Genomic DNA, 23036 nt, shown 5'->3' with positions numbered 1-23036 from the left:
TTCTGGGCATGGCCTCCAGAAAATGAGCATCAAAGGTGCCAAATCAAAATACATTCTTCATTCAAGTACATGGGTGAACAGTTGACCCTCCATATTTGAAGGCTTTGTATCCATGGATGCAACCAACCATGAACTGAAAATATTAAAAAAAGAAATTTAGCCTATATTGAATATGGATAGGTTTTCCCCTGTCATTATTTCTTAAACAATGCAATAAAGGTTTACATTATGGTAGGTATTATAAGTAACCTAGAGATTATTGAAAATATACAAGAAGCTATGTGGAGCACATACTGCAACTTTTTATACAAGAGAGTTGGCATCCACAGATTTGAGTATCCATAGGGAGACTCAGAGCCCATCTCCCTCATACCCAGAGAATGGCTACCTCCTCTCACTCTCTGTCCACCTTCCTCTAGTGTTTGCTGTTAGTTATTGCATCCAAACCAACAGGCTACAATCCTAGTGCACGCAGATCACTATATTAAATCATCTGTTTGAATGAAACGGTCTAATTTTTGGTATCAGCACCTGTTATCAAGGTCAATTAAAATGTTTTCCACACTGACAGGAAGAGCTGACTGATCTAAAGGCATGGATGCTGTTAAAAAAAAGCCTTGAATATAGTTTTGGGATTTGAATGGCAATGTTCAAAGTTTGGTCATTAAATTGCTTTTAGTATATTTGAAGCACATAAAATTGCTTAAAACTAATTGAAATGTTTTAATTACAAAAAAATACACTCTCTTAGAGGTAGAAGGGCTATTCATTTAATTAACAAATGAGTCATCAAAAGAATTATTTGCTACTTAAAATACTGCCAATTTAATATTATTGCAAATTACTTGAGAAATTAAAATTTTATTTTGCATTATTAATAGATTAATTTAATAAACCATATATTAATTATGAATAATTTTAAAGTAGTTTTATATTGCTCTCTCTGGTGTATGTATGGTATGTGTGTGTGCATCAGTTCTTATCTATGGTAATATCTATGTTTTCTTGAAAGATCATGACAGACCTTCACTATTCTAGTCTATGTATTGTCCATGATAATGTGTAAAATATTGACGATAATACCAGCCTCACAGACTGGAGATTCTTTGGTAATCTTGGCTCAGTGCTTTGGATGGAGGAAAACAAGCAGGCTGAGAAGAGTCTATAAACTTTAGATCCTATTTCCTGCTCATTCAGATGATAGCAAGTAGGAGGCTTCCTCTTGTTCCTTTCCAGTCTGTGACAAACAAGTCCGCTTTCTCCTCCTTCCTTGGTCTTTCTCCTGTCCTCCATACCTCTCATCGTCTAGACATATCTCCCAACACACACACACACACACACACACACAAACACACACACACACACACAGAGAGAGAGAGAGAGAGAGAGAGAGAGAGAGAGAGAGAGACATAGACATATAGCCATCCTGAAGGTTGCAGGATAGACTTTCCTGTAGGTTGATTTCTTTGCAGACAACATTTTTGTTGTTGTGTTTAAAGATAACAGGGGTGGAAATTTAGCTCCAAATAAAAATGTTTACAGATTTAAGTATAAAGCAAACACTGTTTGAACACCCTGACATTCAGGTGTGTTTCACTGACCAGCTTCATGACCTCAAGGGAAAGCTTCAACCCCGCTCTTATGCAGGAGAGCTGGATGGTCATTTCTTTGTTGTCTTCCCTTTGCCTTCACCATCTTCTGGTGGCAGATCTCTTTCCTGCCTATGTGATGGACCTGTGACCCAGAAGAGACCATCACAGCCAGTTAGACCTAGTCCCAAGAATAGTTCAAAAGCAGACAAGGATGGCAACCAGAGTCCCTCTCTGAAGGGGTGTCCCCTGTGAGTTGTAAGGAGAAAGGACTCTGGAAGTTAAGGATGCAGCCTAGCAGGCTGTGCAGGCCTAGGGGCAAGCCCCCCAGAGACAGATGCAGAGATCCGTGACTAAGGATGCCCTGATGATGTTGTCCTGGAGGCCACTTGTACTCATATCCTTTTCAGCAGCTTAGGATTTTCTCTCATTTCTGTTATAAGTTAACTGGAACCATTACTTGCAACTCCAAGAACCTCAAATAACAAGAAACGACTCTGGGGGGTTGGGTGAGAAGATGCCTCACCGAGGCAGAAATTCTGTCCTTAATTAGCCTTAGCATGAAAGCCATGTGTTGGCTCACAGAACAGCACTGTGGCTTTCCCTTAGGCTTGGATTCAGACACTCAGACAGCATCTTCAGAATCCCATTTTCCTCTGACCCACTGCTTTGCCCTGCTGAATTAATTTGGATCTCAGGTGGTATTGTATTCATGTGACAAATGTTCCCTCTGTTCCTCACTCCATCCACCTGGGGAGCTTAGTCTTGCTGCTTAGTTTACACAATGCAGAAAGACCCAACACCCAACACACACAAACACACACACACCTACACACACACACACACACACACACACACACACACACACGTCACCTTTAGGGTAACTGATTTAGGTCCAGATATTCCTCATGGTGACCTGAGCTACATTCAAACTTCATGCATAGGATTATTACCACGGACATAGAAGGAGACCCACCCTTTTCCATATTTGGGGGACAAAAAAGGGCACAGAAGATGGAATGCTAAGGCTGTAATAGATGGAGAGAGACACAGGGATGGGAGATGCAGATGTGGCAGGTGGGAATTTTAGGTGCCTTATCCAGCAGGAAGTCCTGTGGTCCCATCTGGGAAGAGTGGAGTCATGCATCTGCTATACTCCTATGCAAACAGCAAGACAATGCCCAACTCAACAGTTGGGTTGGTGGCAATCTCCTAGAGGCAATGGATGTGGTGGACCACATGCTGTATTGTACAGGGAAGGATTAGTAAAGGGACAACAGGACAGCCCCAGCTACCGCCCTACATGTACTGAGCACACACGAATCCTCCTCCTCAGGCTGTTTCTTATTCCTGTTTACTCAGCTGGGATCCTCTCTGCCTTGCCTTGGCCATCATGAGGGGCGGGAGGAATGAGTTGCAGACACCTTGCCAGGATCCTCTTTACATGGCACAGGTGTGTGGCCGCTACAGCTTGTCACCTGGGGTTTACTGCATCAGATGGGTCAGGTGTGGAAAACAGGGTTGATGAGCTGAGTGTGTTCATTCATTCTGGGAACTCCAATTACAGGAAATCCTTTTTCCACTCTCTGCACTGGGATGGCAGCATTGGAGGTGTCTGGAGGAGATCTTTGGGGAACCGGGTATCATTCTGGACTAGCTCTCTCACTTCACCACAGAAGTAGGTTGGGTCAGAAATTCCAGGCTTATAGGTGGGTTAGAAGGGAAGGAGCTGCCTGGATTCTGCAAAGCTGTGGTTTGGGGAGACGGTGTAGACATCACCCCTTCACAGGGAGCTTGCTGCTGGCAGGACCCTAAAGCAAAACGGACTCAGAGGCACATCTAGTTAGCTGTGGAAGTCCTTGGCAAGGCCATAAATCCATCTCAGCCGAGAAAACTGTTTACTTACAGAGCCAAACCAAGCAAGTCGGCCCTTAATAGACTAGAGCTGGTTGGCTGCTTCCATTCCTAAATTTGGTCTTGTCCTCAAAACACTGATTTAAGGCACTTTTGATTTCCCACACTCCTCTCAAACTTGGGCAAGGGGGAGGCTTAACCTGGGCTTTAGGCAGAAAAGCCAGAGGGGATAGGGACTGGGCAGGTCTTGGAGGTGCTGGACTGACTCCAGACACCAGCTTCCTGCGAACTGGGGGTTCTCAACCTTCCTCACACTTCCACCCTTTAACACAGTTCCTCGTGATGCAGTGACCCCAGCCGTAAAATTGCCCTTTTCTTTTTAACTGTGATTTTGCTATGAATCATAATGTAAATATTTGTGTTTTCCAATGGTCTTAGGCAATCCCTGTGAAAAGATCATTCGACCTAAGAAGGTTGCCACTGACAGGTTGAGAACCACTTCTGTAAAGGTTCTAAGGTACAGAATATAGCCCTGGGACTTAGAGACGAGGTGCTGCCTACTACTGCAGGTATGGCTGTGTGGAAGGCATTGGTGTGCCTGGGGAACACAGTCAAACAGCAAAGAGCAGGAGCCATCAAGACTTATACAATGTTTCTCCTCCCTGGGACAGGTGCGTCCAGCCCAGGGCTTGGGGCTGAGGCTTGCAGACACAGCTCAGAAAAACGCTGCTCCAGGGTAGTCCTCAGCAGAGTGGGGGAGGAGGTTTTCAGGATGGAAAGAGAAAAATTGGCTAATAAATCACTCAGTACTCACTGACAGCCTACTGGGAGGGGCACCGAGGAAGGGCTAGAGAGAGAAGCTGGAGCCGAAATACGTCCCTTAATTCTGTTAGACTCTTGAGCCATCTCTGCCCAGACCCACCTGAGGCCCACCCAAGCAGGCAGGGAAGGAAGGAGGGAGGAGGATGGAAGCTGTCAGGGTGTGGGTTTTCACTGCTGTGTAGGGCGGGGTTCTGAATAATGTGAACCCTGGGCACGTCTATGTTGCCATGTATTAGGACGGGTAAGTTGTATCCAGACCGGGAATCTATTAAACAGCACACCCAGAGGCAGCTGCCACACTGTGTTATTGTTCTAACAACACTTAATCTGGCTCTGAAATCCCACTTCCCAGTGACAGGAAGTCGGAATGGGTTAAGAGTTAGTTCTCTTCCCACCTCATCTTGGGAACTTAGGGAAATACGAGAGAAGCATGATCTCCTGGGACAAGGACCTCAGTCAGCATGTTTTGAGAGTCACTGTGGTCCACTATGTACTGTTCATGGAAAGTCATGGCTGAAGCCCCATGTTGCCCAGCATGCTGTCTGTTCTTAGTTCTCCATAGGTGGTGTCCTGATACAAAGTCACTAGCCAGAGTGCTCTCTGTGTGTGGGGAGTGGGTGCTCTGTGTGTGTGTGTGTATGCTCTGTGTGTGTGTGTGGGAGTGCTCTGTGTGTGTGTGCTCTGTGTGTGTGTGCTCTGTGTGTGTGTGTGTGTGTGGATGCTCTGTGTGTGAGGGGCAGTGTGTGCTGTGTGTGTGTGTGAGTGTGTGCCAGAAGTGTGTGTGTGCTCTGTGTGTGTGTCAGGAGTGTGTGTGTGTCTGTGTGTGTATGTCTGTGTGTGTGTGTCTATATGTTGCTAACATGACACTGATCTCACTTCCCTAGGCTTCTTTGCTTCGACACAACTAGGCTGATACAAAAAGAGTCTCTTCCACCAAATCAGAAATGGTGATTGGGAAAATAACTTGCCTCTGTTTGGCTTCAATGGGACTGAGAAGATGAGAGGTATTTGTCCCTTTCCCATCCCAGGAAGACATTGTATGTGATATATGGATCCTTCATTCCGGTAGAGTTTTCCTGGCACCCCAGTTTGAAGCTGTAGCAGAGCTGAAGTGCCCACTTGGAGGTGTGAGTGCACATGCACATATGCCCACCTATCCCAGAAACAATCCACCTGGAAGAGTAGGACAGCCCAGTAGGCTAGGAGGGCACAGCTTATTCCAGAATTCGGTGGGAGTCACACTCCCATAGACACTCCCACAGACACACATATACATGCACACACAGACTCTCACATACACACTCACACAGACACATACACTCACATACACACTCACACAGACACACAGAGACACACAGACACACACATAGACTCTCACATACACACTCACACACACCACACACACATACACACAGACACACAGACACACCACACATACTCATAGACAGACACAGACACACATATCACACACACACTCACACACACTCACACACACACCACACACACACAGACACACCACACAGAGACACACTCACACACAGACACAGACACACACACCACACACACATATACACAAAGCAAAGATAAAAAGCCAGAACTGACAGATTCTGCTCATTTCAACCAGGAAATGACAACAGGACCCTTAGATGAATTCCTTTGAGGAAGGGGCTTATGCCTCTCTTGGCCTGGCCTAGGGAATGGCAGCATGCGCTTACACTGGCTAAGCAGGTGCACTGAGGAAGACCCTGCTCCACACTCGTTAAAGGGGCCCTGCGGGAACAAATGTGCATCCTGGAAAAACAGTAGCACATGCATGAGAAGGCGTTGTGTCTGTGGGGCTCAGCCAGAGCCTTTAGAGAAATCTTCTCCAGCTTGGGCTGCGGCAGCTGAGGCTGAAGTGGGAAAACCGGGGTGAGTGGTCTCACTCAGCGGGTGAGCATGCCTGCAAGTGGATTCCGAGCCCCAGACACTGCGGCTGTTTCCACAACCTCTGGCTCTTTTTCTGACTGGAGAGGGTGATCCCTAATGAAGTGAATCCCTCAGGAGAAACCGGTTCTGGCATGTTGGGGTTTGTAGACCCACGGGGACCTTTCTGGGGTCTCGGTTCATCAGCAGCCTATCGTAGGATGACAGACCCTTAGGAACCAGACAAAGAGGAGACATCTGCTGGTATCTGGGTTGGAGCTGTGGAGCTTTGGGGAGCGCAGGTGACTACTATTGCTCATTTGCAACAGTTGCTATTAATTACCACATGGCTCTGGCATCGCATTCTCAGGGACGCTGAATTACCCACAATCCTTCACCACCCTGAAACAGGCAAACGTGGAGCTAGAGCACGTGCGAGCAGGCAATGCAAATGGCATCCCTGGAGGGTTTCTCCCTAGATTCCCGGCTGTCGTCTGAGTTATTTGGCGCATCTTGTATTGGGTGAAGCAGGTGAGCCAAATTATGCATTAATCTAGTTCAAAGAGCAAAAGAGGACAGACCCAGATAAGGAATATGAAGGCCCAGGAGATGGTTTAGTTAGTGATGAGCTTGCGAGCATGATAATTGAATTTGATCCCCAGCACCCATAAAAAAACTGGGGGTGTGCTTGTAAACCCAGGTCTCATGAGGTGGAGACTGAAGGACCCCGGGTCGCATCGGTTAGCCTGTCTAACCAAATTGTCCAGCTCCTGGCTCAGTAAGTACCCTAACTGAAAAAATAAACTGTGCTTGGCTCATTTTCAAAATATCAGTGATTATAATAATACCAGTGAGGTGAGGAATGATTAAGGGAGACATCCAGCATCGATCTCTGGCCTCTGCAGGTATGCACACATGTACACATACACACACAAAACACCACACACACACACACACACACACACACACACACACACACACACACGGGGAGGATACTCCAGTATAAAATTATTGAGCTTCACATTAAGCTGTGAAGCTGGTTGCAATTATTTATTTAGAAGATAACTAAATCTTCCCTCCAAGCCTGCGTTGTCTGTTACTGCTGTTGTTGCCAGCATTATCAGAACTGCCAATCATATTGGAAAATAGGGGTCACTGCCAACCTCTCCCTGGAGGATTATGTGAGTCCCCCCATCTTTGCTAGGACTGGTTTTCGAAGGGTCCTGACACGAAGCCCTGTCACTCCTGGGGGAAGATAACTAGATCTGATCAGGGGGACAAGCTTCCCTTTATTATCCTTCTTCAACTTTCTTTTCTAAATGTCATCCTAGCAATCATTAATCACAGTGAATAAGAAGTTATAATTAATAGAGGCCCAAATCGTTCAAGTGGAAGATTATTCTTTTGAATTCTTGTGTTTTTCTTGGAAGATGTTCTCGAGTTAATTATTTAGTATTTGGTTTTTTTTCAAGTTCCAGTCTTGTATCTGAAATGAACAAATTGATCACAGTCGTGTGGGGGATGAGGAGATGATGTCTAAATGTATGCAGGGGATGGATGGGAAAAATCCAAACAAGGCTGGGGGCTCTGCTGCTCCCTCTGCTGGCGTTTCAGATGGGAACAAGCTGATAGATTCAGAGCTGTGCTTGTCCCGGGAAAGCTCTCTGCGGGCCCACCCCTCCCCTTGACACACAGAGACCAATGCCTGTGGTCAGATTCCAGGACTAGGGGCTGAGAGCGGAGGACCCTGGTGGGCACTCAGCAAAGAGATGAAGTAGTCTTCAGGTCCCGGGCAGGCTGGGTGGCTGCAGGGTACCCGAACCCGCTTGGTGGCTGCAGGGTACCCAAACCCTACCACTATTTCGTTCACATGGAACCATCTTGTACTTCTATCCACACTGGAAACAGAACATTTTGTTTTAAACCGAGCCAGAGGAGGCTACCGCTTAAACGCGGGACACAGGAGAGTGCCGATTTGAGACCATGAAGAATCTTTGGCTGGCAGTTAAATGGGAAGGAAGAGTGGGTGGGAGTGTCTTCAGACACACGGGCACTGCCTATGCCACACAGGCAGCTTCTCTCTTGCTGGTATGAGGATCATATTCCCAACTACAGCTCATATTTATACCCGATTCCCTTGTTGGACTTGCTGCTGTCAGTTGTTTTTAAAGAGGACATCCCTGTGTATTTTTCCCAGGCTCAGCAACTTCCGGAGGAGTTCTGTTACGCTGCTCTGTTCTGTGTGGTTTGGTTCACATCTTTTCGGTATTGAGTTACAATGCCTGGACCACATTTCTGCTGATCTCAGTTCCATGTCCTGCGTCAAGGCATCTGTAATGGAAGTGGGAATCTGTGATGGAGAAACTGTGTAGTTCCAGTGTCAAGTAGAAGTCCCAAGCTGTGCAGGGTGAGGATAGGATGGCAGTGCCTGAAGTCATTCATTCATTCATTCCCTACCAAACATTAACATAATTAGTGCCGTTGCTTGTAAGAGCAATAGACTGTAAGGTGAGACTACGATTTTTAAAGAAAAACATTTCATAGTTCTAGATCTCTCCACATTGAAGTCAAATGTTGACTAACATGACCTCAATTCTCCCCCGTGTCCACTTTTATTTTTATCACGTCTTTCTAGTTTCCTCTTCAGACGTGATTCTGCCCTTAAATCTCAGCTGGCCTTCTGATCAATAATGATGGAAGCAATGATGACGCACAATCTGGAGACTAGATCTCCAGAAATCAAGCCCTTAAGGACCCAGCAGAATGCTGCTCTCCATTGGAAGAACAGAGGCCACTTGGAGAAGCCCCTCGGCCTTCCCTGATGGTTGTCTTCCCACCTGCTGTTCTCCAGTTAATACAAGTTCAACTGTCTACTCCATCTCTGCTGACTGAGGAGGCACCAGAGAGCCCAGGTGAGAACGGTCATCCCAGGTGACTCATGGACATGTACCCAACAATTGCCCTCTTGCAAGTTACTGCTTTGGGATGGTTTACAAGATAGCATTCTCTCTCTCTCTCTCTCTCTCTCTCTCTCTCTCTCTCTCTCTCTCTCTCTCTCTCACACACACACACACACACACACACACACACACACTCACACACACACACTTACATACACACAGTGACACCAGTTGGAAAATAGAAATAAACCCTAAATTCTCCTTTGTTCTAGAGTTTTAGAAGGGGTGGGGGAGAAGCATGATGACTATGATGACTATGACAAGAGCACCTTCATGGTATTCACTCCTGTTTATGGTAGTGAGGTCTCAGTGCTGTTGGTCACAGCATGCTTAGGGGGACGGGGAGACACTCGGGGTTTTGCTCAAAGAGGAGTCCAGACCGAGCTGGCTGGGCACACTACTAAGGGCAATGAGAAGATGCTAAGAAGACACGCCATTTTCAGGGATTTGGAGGAAGGTGGGACAACTTTGGGTGGCAGGAAGGAGGGGAGGCCACTTAACAATGGCATTCAGGGCTCCAAGAAGGGAGGACATGTGACTTCATCCCTCACAACATCTCCATTACCTCCGGTGTGAGAGGAACTGTTGCTACTGGGTCTCTGTCCTGTGAGTGGGAAAAATCTTACATGTTTTATTAGACCATGAAGCCTGCTGTGTGCCCCTGAGTGTTAAGGAGTCAGGATATCACAACGATTTCTATTGGTCATGGCTGGCTGAAGTAGTTGGAGGGGACTCTTGGGGCCATCCATATAGGCTCATACTACTGGTATAGGTTGCATCTAAACTCTACTTGGATTCTAGCTTATAAATCTAGGTTTCCCCTGAGTGGCCCACGGGGCATCTCTGTCAGTTTCAAATGGAGGACTGCATTCAGCAGTCTCTCCTGAAGGTGCTTCAAGCTCAGGAAAATCCCTTTTTGAAGGTTCCTGCCCTAGCCCTGCAGGACCAGCAGGGGGCCTCATGTACAGGCTCCAGGCCAGGGAGCAGGTACAGGGCTCTTTTAGTCCTTGACAGGACCTAGTTTTCCATACTATGTTCCCTCTATCCCCAAAATACCTCCATACTAGAATTGCCAGAATAGACTTTTCTAAAATGTGTGTTTCAAGGTTCCATCCCAAACTCACTAAATCAAAATCTCACAGGCTAGGGCCTAGGAATAAACATAATTCTAAAAAACAAACAAGCACAAACCCAATCAGTGGTCTCTGATACTCATTCTGTTATGAGAATTACTGGGTTGTCCCTACTCTGAATCATAGGTAGGTGACACTCAAAGGTGAGCTATTCTTCAATCAATACTCAAGGATCAAAATCCATCAGCAGTTTTTTAGTATATTTACTTGGGCTATATGCTTAGTTTTTCCTTTTAATTTGGGGGCGCTCTGAGTCAACCAATTTTTGAGTCTTGCAAAAGCAGAAAAGAACAATAACCATGAACTTGTAGGAGGCAAGCTGAAACAATACACCATCTGCAATGAAATCAGCATAAATCCCCCAAATGGCACTGTGCTGCCAACACAACTCTCCAAGGCCTTCCTGTCTGCCTCAGTGGAGTGCAGGCCCTGGAGAGGTTCAATTATCCTCCACACATGTGCTTTTAGGGAGCCCAGCAAGAGAAGGCGCCGGAATGTTCAATAATGAGGTTCCTAGGGTTTCTGAATAAAGGGAAGGGCAGGTAAATGGGAACTCAGCTTGCAATTCCATTGTGGCTATGAGTGCTAATCATTACCCAATGTTTCAGTTGTGATACTTGCATTATTGACCTAATTGAAAAATAACTGATGGAGGGTGTCCTTATTACAGACACATATAACAACTGAATATCCACTCACTCAACAAATGTTTGTCTACCATGTGTGAAACACGAGACAACTCAGGTGGCTTCTATTTCTTTGCTGCTTATGGGGAGGGAGAAGGGAGGCCGAAAGGGGTGCTCAGAAAGAGTTGAAGAGAGTACTCTGATGCAGAAAAGTAAGGAACTATTTAGGGAGCACATGGTATTTGGTTAGGGCATTGAGAAAGCGGCTTTGGGGAGAGAAGATAGCACGAGCCATGAGCAGGACAGGCGGTTATAGGTAGGTTTGAGATGGCCTCCGTTTTTCCTGTTTATTTTTAGTACTTATGAGAATGGAGAACTTTACGGGTAAAAGGATGCTGATGGCAGCCCTGGATGCCTGAGACCCCCTAAAGGCCTGGGTATCCCACCCCCGTCTTCCAGTGTTCAAGAAGGATACCACCAATGGATCCTGGTAACATCTGAACTAAGTCTGCGCAGAGCCCAGGAGTCCTTTCCCACAGTGTACTCTATATGTAGAGCCACTAATCACTTGGAGTTGCCTGATGAGGAAAGAGTCTTTCTACTCCCCCTCCCTCCCCTTTGGTGAGCAAAAGAATTGACATTTCTAGAGACAATGGCTAGTGGAGAAGGTCTTTTGTTCTCTCTTGAAGCTGTAATATAATCAAACATGAACCTTTGGATGATTAATCGGCAAACAGGATCTGGGAAGGGCCAGGCAAGGAAGGAGAGTGAATTAATCTGGCAGGTGTATTGGGAGACTGACTATTGCAGTGATTCAGCTAGGAGTGACCAAGCCCATAATTAGGGCAGCGGTGACGGACACAGCATGGAGAAGGCGGAGGCAACAGACCTTTCCGGGGTAGACTTAGCAAGGCCTGGAAGTTCACAGAATATCTGGGGCTGGGAAGTGGGAGAGGTCAGATGGCAGGAAGTTTGTAGTTTACAGTATGTGATATCCTGGCAAAGGAAGGGGACTCAGCAGGGCAGGAGTCTTCCAAGGGTATGTGATAAACTTAGTTCTAGGAAACTGGGCTGACATTGGGAGGGGTGTTTGTTTCGGGCAGGGGTGGCATATTTGGAGTATGTAACCAAGATCAAGGAAAAAGAGGAAATGTGCCACTGGGAACTGTGTCCCTCCGGACGATGGGTGAGAGGCAAACTCACCAAGAGGAAGAGTGTAGGGTAAACAGGGAGGGAGTGAAGGGCAGGAGACAAAAGCCCAGAGCAGCCTTGTGTTGAGTCTTTCATAGGACAAACTGCATGCATTTATCTTCCTGGGTCTAATTGTTTACAGCTCATTTGGAAATATCCATTTTCATGCACTGAAAGTCTCTGGTGATTATAGTATACTCTGACCTGATGCTCCACCCCCTAATTAATCAGGTTCAGGGCAAGACCTGAAACTCAGTCACCAGCTGACAAAAATCAGTTGTTGCTCCCAGAGGACACTGGGCTTTATTGGTGTGCAAACACGGACACAGTGTCTCTGCAAATGCACCAACGAAGCCCCTCAGAGATTCAGGAGCTCAGTGCCTTTTCTCTTAATGTTCCAAAGCTGGCCTGCATTACAGATGATAGAAAGTGAAAGGGACTTCCAGGGCCAGCAAACTTCCTGCCAGATGACTGGCTGATGTTACCAAAATAGAAGAGTGTCTTTGACCTCTTGCTAGAGCAGAAGGTGAATGACCCACCCAGGCCTGACCTCGTGTCTGAATGTCCCCAGAGCCACAGACGCATGAGGCCTTAGCTCCTACATGCATGTCCTCAGGAGCCCTCAAGTCCCATTCAGTATTTAAGTTAAGCCATCTTGATGGCTCCCAAAGCAGGCTGCTCAAAAGGTATCTAGAACTTCTGTAGAGATACATGCTGTAAATGTTTCGACAAGGTTAACTATAAAACGCCATGGTCCCCTATCGGTTGCCTGAATGTCCTTGAGCTCATCTTCCCAGAAACCCATGTTGATCTCTTCAATATCTGGATTTTGCTTTGGCTCTTTGCCCTGTGGAAATTCTCATTTCTTTGGTCTCTCTCTCTCTCTCTCTCTGTACAGCTTTCTCCTCACTTCTGGTCCTCTATGGAAATGTCATCCTATGACTCCCTTTGGCTCTCCAGGGTCTACCTTAGCCCCCTGGTTGTTCTTCACCTTGACTGCTGTCTCCTTTCAAAGGACATCCTTTCCTCATGTAATGCATGGCTGGGCCCCATTTTTTAGCGTTACTTTTCTTGGTGAGTGACATGCGTGTCTTGTTGTGGAAGTCGGGGCTGACTTCTGGGGGTATTAACTCCTCCACTTACCAGGATGAGTGGAAGCATGATCTTTGTCTTTGAATTGTCCACAGGTTTCACCATTCTAGAAGCACCTTCACTTCTCCCGACATCAGCCTAAGAAAGCAAGAACAAGACTGGGTAAGTGAACCAAGAGACTATAGCAGTGACTCATCTGTGGATCCGGTACGGGGACAGGAGTAGCAAAACCCAACCTCTGGGGCTACGGAGAAGGCTCAGCAGCTGAGTGTACTTGCTACTCTCACTAGGACCTGGATTCCATTCCCAGAATCAACACCATCTCACAGGCACGCTTTACACCCAGTGTTCTAGGGGAGCCAGCACATTCTTCTGTCCTCATCAGACACCAGGCACTCATGGCACGTGTACATCCATGCAGGCGAAATGCTCATACATAAAATAAAACTGAATAAACGAAGAAAGAATAGGACCCAACCACAGATCGTACTAAAATCTTCACAGGATTAATTCTTGTAACACCTGTAAAGTCTAAGTAGGCGCAGTTACTATCCCCCTTCACAGATGGGGAAACTGAGATGCAGGCTCACAGTGCACGAAGTCCCTGAGCGCCAGACTGTTAGGAAGCCTATGGTTTTGAGTGTGTCTGCCTCCACTTGGCTGGACCTTGGGGGACCCCAGGTTTCTGTGACCTCTTCTTCCTCGCCGGGTGCCATGTACCGCTTTTCCCTCAGCCCTGTGTCTTCCCTGCTCATCCTGTCACTGTTTTTCTGCAGAAAGAGTTGTTTTCTCAGAGATTTCCTCTCTCCAGTTTTTCCTGGGCTGTGCAAAGCAATAATTGCTTGACTACTCTGGAAGCATCAAGAAAGCAACTTGAAAAAGTGCCTAGAAGGCATTTTTTTGTGTTTTTGCTGGCTTGCCTTTCTATCAGAGGCCTGTGGAGTCCCAGCTACTCCAGCTGTCTCCAGGAGCCTTCATTAAATCAGTATTTTGATGTTAAATCAATGTTTTCCACCCCAGCTCCCCTCTGGGAGACGTGAGGGAAGAGACTTGGGTCGTGACACCCTCCATCACACCTTCTTCTTTCCTTAGATCTCGTCTCTGCTGCATTAAGCAGACGAGTCTCAAACCACCATGGGACTTGGTCAGAACAGAGGTTAGGATCCAGGCCTCCCCTTGGCCATCAGATGATTTCCTTTTCCTGGAATATCCAGTGACAGACTGTGTGTTGGTTTTGCTTCTTGATCTGTTGCCATTTATAGTCGATTGAAGTTCTGAGCTCCCAGTGCCCTAAAGAGACAAACAGTCCCACAGGTTGGTCATAGGGGCCCAACACCACAGTGCTGGCAGGATGTCCTCTGATCCTGTTTTATAATGTGTAGTCAAACAACCTCGCCGGGACGCTGGTGGGCTCTGGCCAGGGTGCTGAAGGACAGAGTTAAAAGGAGTCTGGCTTTGACTTCTGCAATGCACAGTATAGCAGCCTTGCCAAAGCAATGCCGTGGAAGCCTGCTGGGTATTAATAGCAACAGCTAACATTTATGGAGCGTTTATAATATGCCAGATGCCATGCTAAGCACAGTTTAATCCTCACTATGACCCCTGGAAGGAGGTGTTATTATCACTGCAACCCTTGGTAGTTGGGGGGGGGGCCCTAAGACTAGGATGTTTGAGCTACTTGCCTGAGTCACACAGCTAGTGCTTGACTCCTAACACCAAATCTCACATCCTCACCCAGTATATTCTGCATCTGCCTCTCCAGATCTTTTTTTTCTAAGAATCCCCAGTGCAGATCAGGTAGCCTAAGGACACAGTTAAGAGGCTGCTTTGGCTCTGCCCTCCACATGGGTCTGTGCCTCTGAGACCTTCAATCTCGGCAGGGTCTTAGCACTGTAGATACAGAAGCTTCATTATCAGTCTGTCTAGGGAATATGGAGCTGCAGTGGGAATTCCTATTGCTTTCACAAGGGCATTAAAGACCCCACCCTGCAGATATTAGCATTCTTGACAATCCACACCTCTGACTGCACAGTGATTTCTCTTGGCAGTGATTTTTTCAGGAGGTGACCCAACACATAAGAATGTGATTCAAGGGTTATCCCCATCAATGACCAACTCTACTCCCTGCTCCCCTCCCTCCCTTCTTCCCTGCTTCTCTTCTCTTCTTCTCTTCTCCCTTCTCTCTCCTCCTATCCAGGTCTTTTCCCTTGATTATTTAGAACTCAGAGAACTTAAAATCATTATTGGAGAGGTTCAAGTACCTTCTTGTTCTCGAAATTTCATTTCTCATTATTCTTCCTTAGGCCCTCAGACCTTTGTCATCACAGCACTACTATGAAAACCATGGGAAGATTTCTGAGATTAATTTTACTTTATAGAAATACATTAAATTGTCTGCCCTACAAAGAAAAAAATTGAAAGTGCAATGGATTAGAAGATAGGAAAACGGAGGACCAGCTCAGCTTTGCTTCAGGGAGTCAGCACAGGTCATGACTTGTAGTAGGGATGGGGCAGACAGTCTTCCCATTACACTTCTGAACCCACCTCCTTGGTGGCTTCCCAGACAGAATATATGTCTTCCTGGGGCTAAAATAAAGAGACAGCTAAGACTCTCAGATGGAGCAGGGGAAACATGTAATTTCCAGAACCAAGAAGAGCAGGTTCTTGGGGTGCTTCCTATCAAGCAAGCAGCCTAGGGGATGCTTCCTTTTGGGATGCTTTCTCAGCCAACCCCAGCAGAGTCCAGAAACAATGGGAACACGATGCTACGTGCAAACTGATCTGTCCAGGCATCTTTGTGGCAGTTACAAGCCTGGTGTTCAGTAGTGCTTAAGGTCCCTTGTCACACTCCCCAGGGTCTGGAGTGGATTCTGTAAACTCCCCTCTGGGAAAGTGCTGGTGGCTTACAGAGCTGAGTCTCCAGGTCTAATCAGATATTTTGAATTGTTTAGAGTTTCAGAACGTCTCTTGGAAATTGTACATTTCCACAGATAATAATGTATATGCTACCCCCAAATGGGGGTAAGAATGATGTTACTGCCTGTTGATGACTGAAAAGCAGATTGGCAGCCCTCTAAACTTGTTTTATTTTGCTTTTGAGGAGGTCTCACTAGTAGCTCAGGCTGGCCCTGAACTCTGTGCTCCTGAACTGCTGTCTTGTGGACACAGGTGTGTGTCACCATCTCAGGGGGCAGCTGTCTACATTATGTAGAGGAGAGGTGATGGCATACTCTTATTTTGTCTGTGATTTAACCCTGTCCTTTATACAGTAGATCAGAAGTGGTTGAACTAACCTCATACTTCTTTTATCCATCATAGAAAATCTTTCACAGTACTGAATGCAGGTGTAGAGGTAAAACTTGAAGAAAGACATGCAAAAAGAAAATCAGAGGGCTCTTGGATATTATTGTCTTCTCTCAAAGGCATATGGGAGCTGGGGGCCAGCAGAGGACACTGAGGGTCACCCAGTCAGTAGAAAGGGAGACTCAAGCCCCACTTTACAGACACTCTCCCCATGCTGATGCAAGTGATGGTTTTCCTTTGCCCACCCATGAAGCCATTCTGTGTGCTCTGTTCACCTGGGTTCTTGTCTAATGTAGACAGTCTTTTAAAGGGCTGAGGCAAGTCCACCTCTCTTCTCTCATGGGCCACTTGTTCCTCTGAGGGGTAGGTGATCAAGCATGCCTTTGCCAAATGTTTCTATGAAATGTCCCTCCTCACCATGGGCTTCTCTCCAGTCTTTAGTAGCTGAAGATCTAATGCAGCACCATGAATATCTTCTTTCTATATAATCCCCTATTTCAGAAATGCTGAGAACCTCATGGATCAGATGAGTTAAGTGAGGAGATGTTGATTTCTTCATTCTACAGATGAAGCCACAGAGGCTCTTGGTGACATAGAGAGTTGCAGGTGTTACCAGTGGGCAGCTGTTGCTCTTGGAATAACATGCTGGTGTCTAGCTTTCCTTTGCTTTCTTTTCACTATACTGTATGCTGCTTGCTATGTATTCCAGATGTGGTGACTTTTTAAATGGCATCACTTTGTTTGACAAACCACAATAGGGATATCTCTCATAGGTGCTGGTGAGTTCTGAATGGGTGAGGAACTAACTCAGCAGCAAAGGTCTGGCTGACATTTCTTACTTAGTAGACTTCTATCAGATACTCAGACCAGCCAAGGAGTAGGAACCCTCTGACTCTAGGTTCTTATGCTATGAGGGCAGAAAGAAAATAGGACCCATCTTAGCTGTCTGTATATAAAGAGAAATGAGAAGCAGCTAAAGGAAAGACCCCCCCCTTTCCTTTGTCTTGACAAGAGTTGTTGGTTCCTGTGTCCCATTTCTAGTCTCTTCATTCCCCTTGTTTACCTTAAGCTCGAGTTCTGGGTTCACTGAGGCAATCAGCTTCTACCCATAGCTTCACAGCACTTCTTGGTGAACTTCCCCAGGTGATCTATGTTTAGTCTTAAACCCTGAACAAAAGGCTAATTGAGGTGCCTATCAACATATCAAACCTGACACTAGCCACCAGGTTCTTCCAGCAACTTCAGTCCCTATCTGCTACAGGTCCTCCTGGCTGCCATCCCTGACTCCTACCCAGGGACTGGGCTGCCCTTCCCCCAGCTGCTCTTTCCTATATAACACAGACATTTGGGCATGCTCACTGGCCCCTTTTATCTTTGGCCTCTTGTCCTCTTGGCCACTGCTCTTGGCTCTCCCATTTTCCCTCCCACCTCCCCTTACATGGCCCAGCTCAGCCCGGTTATGTTCACTCTGAACTCTCCCAAATGTCTCTGCCCTCATATCTATAATAAACCTTCTCATCACCATACCTAGGAGCAGTCGGTCCTCCTTTTTTTTTTCATTCACACTGCAGGGAGGGAGTTGGCAGTGTTCTGTATAACTTGTTCATTCCTGTCCCATCACTGTTGGGAGAGGAGGGTGTTATTTGCCCCTTTGGTTTGGAAGCTGAGTCTCAATCCCTGGTGCCTAGCACCACTGGGATGTTAAGGAGCTCCTTGGTTCTGCGGCAGTCAAGTGGATAGATGGTGAGAACATCTGCTCTGGAAACACATTTCTCACAGCAAATAACATTTACATGCTTGTGCCTGCAAATATCACTGAGGTGTTTGCAAAGTTAAACACTGGGGCTTTGCTTGTCTGGCCTTCCCTTTGGCCAACCCCTGGGTGTTCCTCGGGTCTAAGAGTGTAGCTCAGGGGGTACCCCTCCTCTCCCCTCTATCTTCTGGGGTCAGATATTCCTTTCAGAACCTCACACACAAGGCCAGGTTTTAAGCTGATTCAGATCCAGTGGTACCTTCAATTTTGCACTTCTTATAGGCCTGTGCACAAGAAGATAAACCTTCCTATGCGTTTTCTCTGCCTGAATGTAGGACCCTACCCTTTGAGCCTGTCATCAAGGTGCACATCTGGAGTCCCCGTCTCCTCCATGGGAAACTTCTAGATTTCTTTGAGTCTGTTTGTCTTGATAGTTTTATAAATTCATATTATCCCCCCCAGAAGACGAATTCCTGGCCAAGGACGGAATAGTTTACCATACCGAATCATCTGTGCACACAGGTTTAGAAGCACACTGCACACATGTTTCCAACACATGGCAAGGAACACTAACACATGTGTCTGTATAAGACCACAAGCGTAAGGAAATACACTTGTGAGTACATATCCAATTATTACGTGTATTGCCTAAGTGGAGGGAGGGGTGCATCACGTGCATGCAGAAAAGGGCAGCGTGGAAAAGCTGAGAAGAACACAAACTTCCTGTCTCCTCCCACAAGCTCTCGTGCCCTTCCTTTCCAACTTGGGCCTGGCAGAAATGGTTGTGGCAAAGAGGAATGACAAGTAATAGATAGGTCCTTCTGAGAACGCACCATTAACACTTGCAAGTTCACCCACAGTGGACTTCAAGAAGCCCATCCCGCAGGGACTCAAAGGAATCTAGAAGTTTCCCATGGAGGAGACGGGGACTCCAGATGTGTACCTCGATGCCAGGCTCAACCCAGATACCTGGACCAAAAGAATAGGGAATGTTTCCTGTAACATCATACACATTTGTCCTGAAACTGAAATGGGGAGAAGGACTTACCATGTGAGTTCTATGCCTATGTCCCTGTTACCATGTTAAAAGTGTAGACAAGATGGCTGAAAACTAACTGCTGAGCATCAGTAAAGTTAAAAATCTGAAAAAAATAGAAAGAAAGGAAAAGAAACTCTTTCCTCCTGAGAAATGTCCATGGAGCATGACAGTTTGAGAGTGGAGGAGGGGAGAGGGAAGGATATGGAGGAAAGACAATGAATCATCCAACCATTTATGATCTTTTAAACAAAATTCTCCAAATATGTACTGTAAAGAAATTAATATAAAATACAGTTAAAGGCAGGAGTGTTGTGTATATCATAGACATCGGGAAGCATTTGATGAATGGATGGATGCTGAGTAGTGTTCCATGCATGGTACATCCATATATTTGGATTTTCAAGGACCTATTCATTTGTTAGTCTACCTCAGTGCCTGCAGTGTGTCCTCGGGGTCACACTTGCCAATGCTCTTTGGCTCAGGGTATTCTGTTTGGAAGTCTCAGTTTACTCTTTGGTTATTCTATTCAGTGACCAGAATAACTGGGGTGACACTCAGGATGAAAACAACAGGGAACCATCCCTGTTTACCAAATTAGCATGGTGTGTGTGTGTGTGTGTGTGTGTGTGTGTGTGTGTGTGTGTGTGTGTGTGTGTAACTGGGGAATCTGTATTTTAACAAGCATCCCAGGGGGTTCTAGGCTTATTAAAGCTTCAGATCCATTGCTCTAGGCATCCTTACCTGCCAAAGTGATGTGCTGTTTTTACAATTAACTCTGTTTAAACAAAGCAAAACACAGATTTATTATTTATATTATTTAAAAGAAAAACAAACTCCATTGTCTGACCTTCCTTTGTTTCAATGCCAGCATATTAAAAAACCCAATTCATGTGAGCTTTCTAATGTATAGCTACAATTTCCCATAAATCCATCCAATTTGGCAGGAACCAAGTCAAATGACTCCCTTTCTCTTATATGCCAGCTTTGTGTAATGTTGACCTGCCCAGGGGCAAGATTCGCAAGTCTTTTCTCTTCTTAAAACAAATTTCAAAAACAAAGTCAACAAATATATCAAACATAAACAAGCATGGAGGATAATATAGTAGTCAACAAGCTCTTACTGCATAGCTTTGTCCAGTCTTAACATTTTGCTACACATTCTTCAAATATATTTCTTCATAAATAAAGCATTATAGGAAAATTTATGTAGACATCTGCAACTCATTCTTCTTCTCTCCCTCCCCAAAGAAACCACTGTGTTGATTTCAGTCATTTTATGTCCATACATGTTTATATTTATTGTATGATGCCTGCATACAAAATTTTCCTAGACACAGTTTTAGCTTTATAGAAGTGGTATCATAGAGTATGCATTTTTCTCTTTAAAGATGGGTTTGTTTTGCTCAGTGGCTGCTGTGTTGGTCTTTGTAACTACAGCTTATTTTAACTGTTATATAATGTGGAGAATGTGGCATAGGATTGGGTAGCATAGAACGATTGAAGTTGTATGAATGTGTCATCATTGTAAAACACGTGCTTTTTTGATTGAAGTTACATTATTTTCATTTTGTTAATTACTGTGAACAATGCTGAGAGGAAATCTTTGAAGAACTTTTTTCCCCCAGGCTGGGAATCAAGCCAAGGGTCTTTCATACAGGAGGTGAAGTCCTATTCCTAAGCTGCAGCTCCAATCTATGGGATGAAATTTTCTGGGATTCTTCAGTGGTGAGAGACTTTGATATACCTCACTAGGAACCGAGGCCATAGTGTGTATGCAACTTTAGCTTCAACAAATACTGTCAAGTTGTTCTCCAAAGAACTTGTGCTGATTTCTATAATCCTTTATCCTTGAATGTTCCTGTAAGCCCTTCCTTGCCTCTAGTTCTAGAACACAAAACAGAAATGCAAGTCAAGGAAAGAAAACAAAAACAAAACAAAACAAAACAAAACAAAAAACCCCACAAACCCTCCCCAAAAAACCCCAAAAAACAAAAAATAAAAAAGGAAAGAAAACAGCATCATGAATCCATTCATCACCAAGGGAACGTGTTCTGATTGTCTTTGTCCTGTCTAGAAGAACTTATTGCATGTGACCACCTCCTTTCAAACACAATTGGTGTGTACAGGGGGAAGCCCTGACGATGGGGCATTTGGAAGTGGAGATTTAAGGGCACGTGTGTTGATTGCCTAAAAACTAACTGGGAAATTCATATGTAAGCCATAAATAAAAGTTAATTACTTAAGTAAAAGTGTGTGAGAAAAGATATCCCTGGATAGTATGGATTTGTTACTAAATGAATTGTACCTGCATTAATTCTATGGGAGTTCACAGGAGGGAGAGGTCGCAGTTTATGCGACTCAGATTCTAATTTGCCGCAGAATGGTTTCCTAGCAACCATCACTAGATGAGAATCAGCTAACTCTGCTGTTTTGAACCAGACCTAACTCTGTTAGAAATATAAGTCAAATAAATGCCTGCTTAAGGTTGCATTTCACCTCGTAAAGCTGCATTTGAGATATATGACTACTGAACAAAGGGATGAAGAGGTTTCCTTTACTAGAACCTAACACAGGTGACATGTAGAATCGAAAATGGCAGTAGATTTAAGAGCTTAGACACCTGTATTTCCTCAGGAATTGGACTTGAGTTGCGTTGAGTGAAGAGGTGAAAGACAGGGAAAATGGGAAGAACCTGGAAATGCATGCTGAGAATATGGAATCTAGCAAATCCTTAGCCATACCCAACCCAAGATATTTCAGAGATTTTTGCCACACTTGGGCAGCATCCCTGGGCCCCTGCTCATCACTGCCTGGTTACAGGAAGTGAACTCCAAAGACTACATCATGCTTCCAGAGGATAAACAGTATTACAATGTCAGTTCAATTCTATTCATCTCACCATTTCCAACCATCTCATGGTGACTGGCTGGCTGGAAGAGGGAAGACATTGGAAATTCCTAGGACGAAGGCCCATGAGATGCTTGCTTGTATACTCTTGAACTTTGAGATACTTACCACTTCGACTCTTGCGTTTGACATAGGAAACAGTCATCAGTGAAGGAAAGAGTTTCCAAACACACTCCTTCGGCCAGTGCCATAAAAAGAACACATTTCCGTTTCTGAGTGCCTCGTTTAGAAACACCACTCTCAGGCTGCTCATGCTGGAAGAGACCTTTAGCAGATTAAAAGCACACCCTGCAAAGAGGGGGCAGTTCTGCCTTGTTGACAATCTGTGCCCTACTTCTCTGGGAGAGAAAATTGCCTCTTTACCTTTTGTTGTTTGTACAAAAGCAGATTTATTTTCAGATACTCTCAGGGACATCTATGAGAAAAGGCATTTAAAAAATTAAGCTTAGCCAGAAAAAGTGAGAATAAAATACAAATTGGGAAATCCTGTAAACATTTCATATTGTTCTTGAAGTCTCTCAACATTCTAAGTTTAGTTAAACTTCAAGTCAAAAGTCAAGGATCTGCTGGTGGCAAATCACTTTTGGGCAGTTTTCCAGGCTATAATTTCACCTCCATATCAAATGTCATTGAAAGCCATTAGACACCAGGGTTAAGTCATTTTGAGAATTTATTGGCAAATATTTTGTTTCCACTGGTGCACTAAACAATAAGCCCTTTAGATGGTCCTCATTTTTTATTTTTTATTTAAATTAGAAACAAGCTTGCTTCACATGTCAATATGCCAGGGATAAATACTGACCTACTACCCAAGGCCCCATAGATTGTCTAGGCCTCCTCACTGACACCCAAATTTAGGGCA

The 23036-nt window shown here is 45.3% G+C and overlaps 1 long non-coding RNA gene across 1 annotated transcript; it reads left to right on the top strand.

Annotated features, from left to right (window-relative positions):
- The first annotated feature begins 6599 nt into the window (after window positions 1-6599).
- LOC110341383 lies at window positions 6600-21463 on the top strand. The gene is made up of 5 exons (XR_002383312.2): window positions 6600-6701; window positions 8368-8678; window positions 8806-9082; window positions 13268-13334; window positions 20893-21463. It is a non-coding gene; the product is annotated as an uncharacterized LOC110341383 (long non-coding RNA).
- The last annotated feature ends 1573 nt before the right edge of the window (window positions 21464-23036 follow it).

This window comes from Mesocricetus auratus, unplaced genomic scaffold (genome assembly GCF_017639785.1).
Source record: "Mesocricetus auratus isolate SY011 unplaced genomic scaffold, BCM_Maur_2.0 Super-Scaffold_15014, whole genome shotgun sequence".
NCBI classification, from domain to species: Eukaryota; Metazoa; Chordata; class Mammalia; order Rodentia; family Cricetidae; genus Mesocricetus; species Mesocricetus auratus.
The sequence above is the reverse complement of the archived record's forward strand: the minus strand, read 5'-3'. Positions and strand labels throughout refer to the sequence as shown.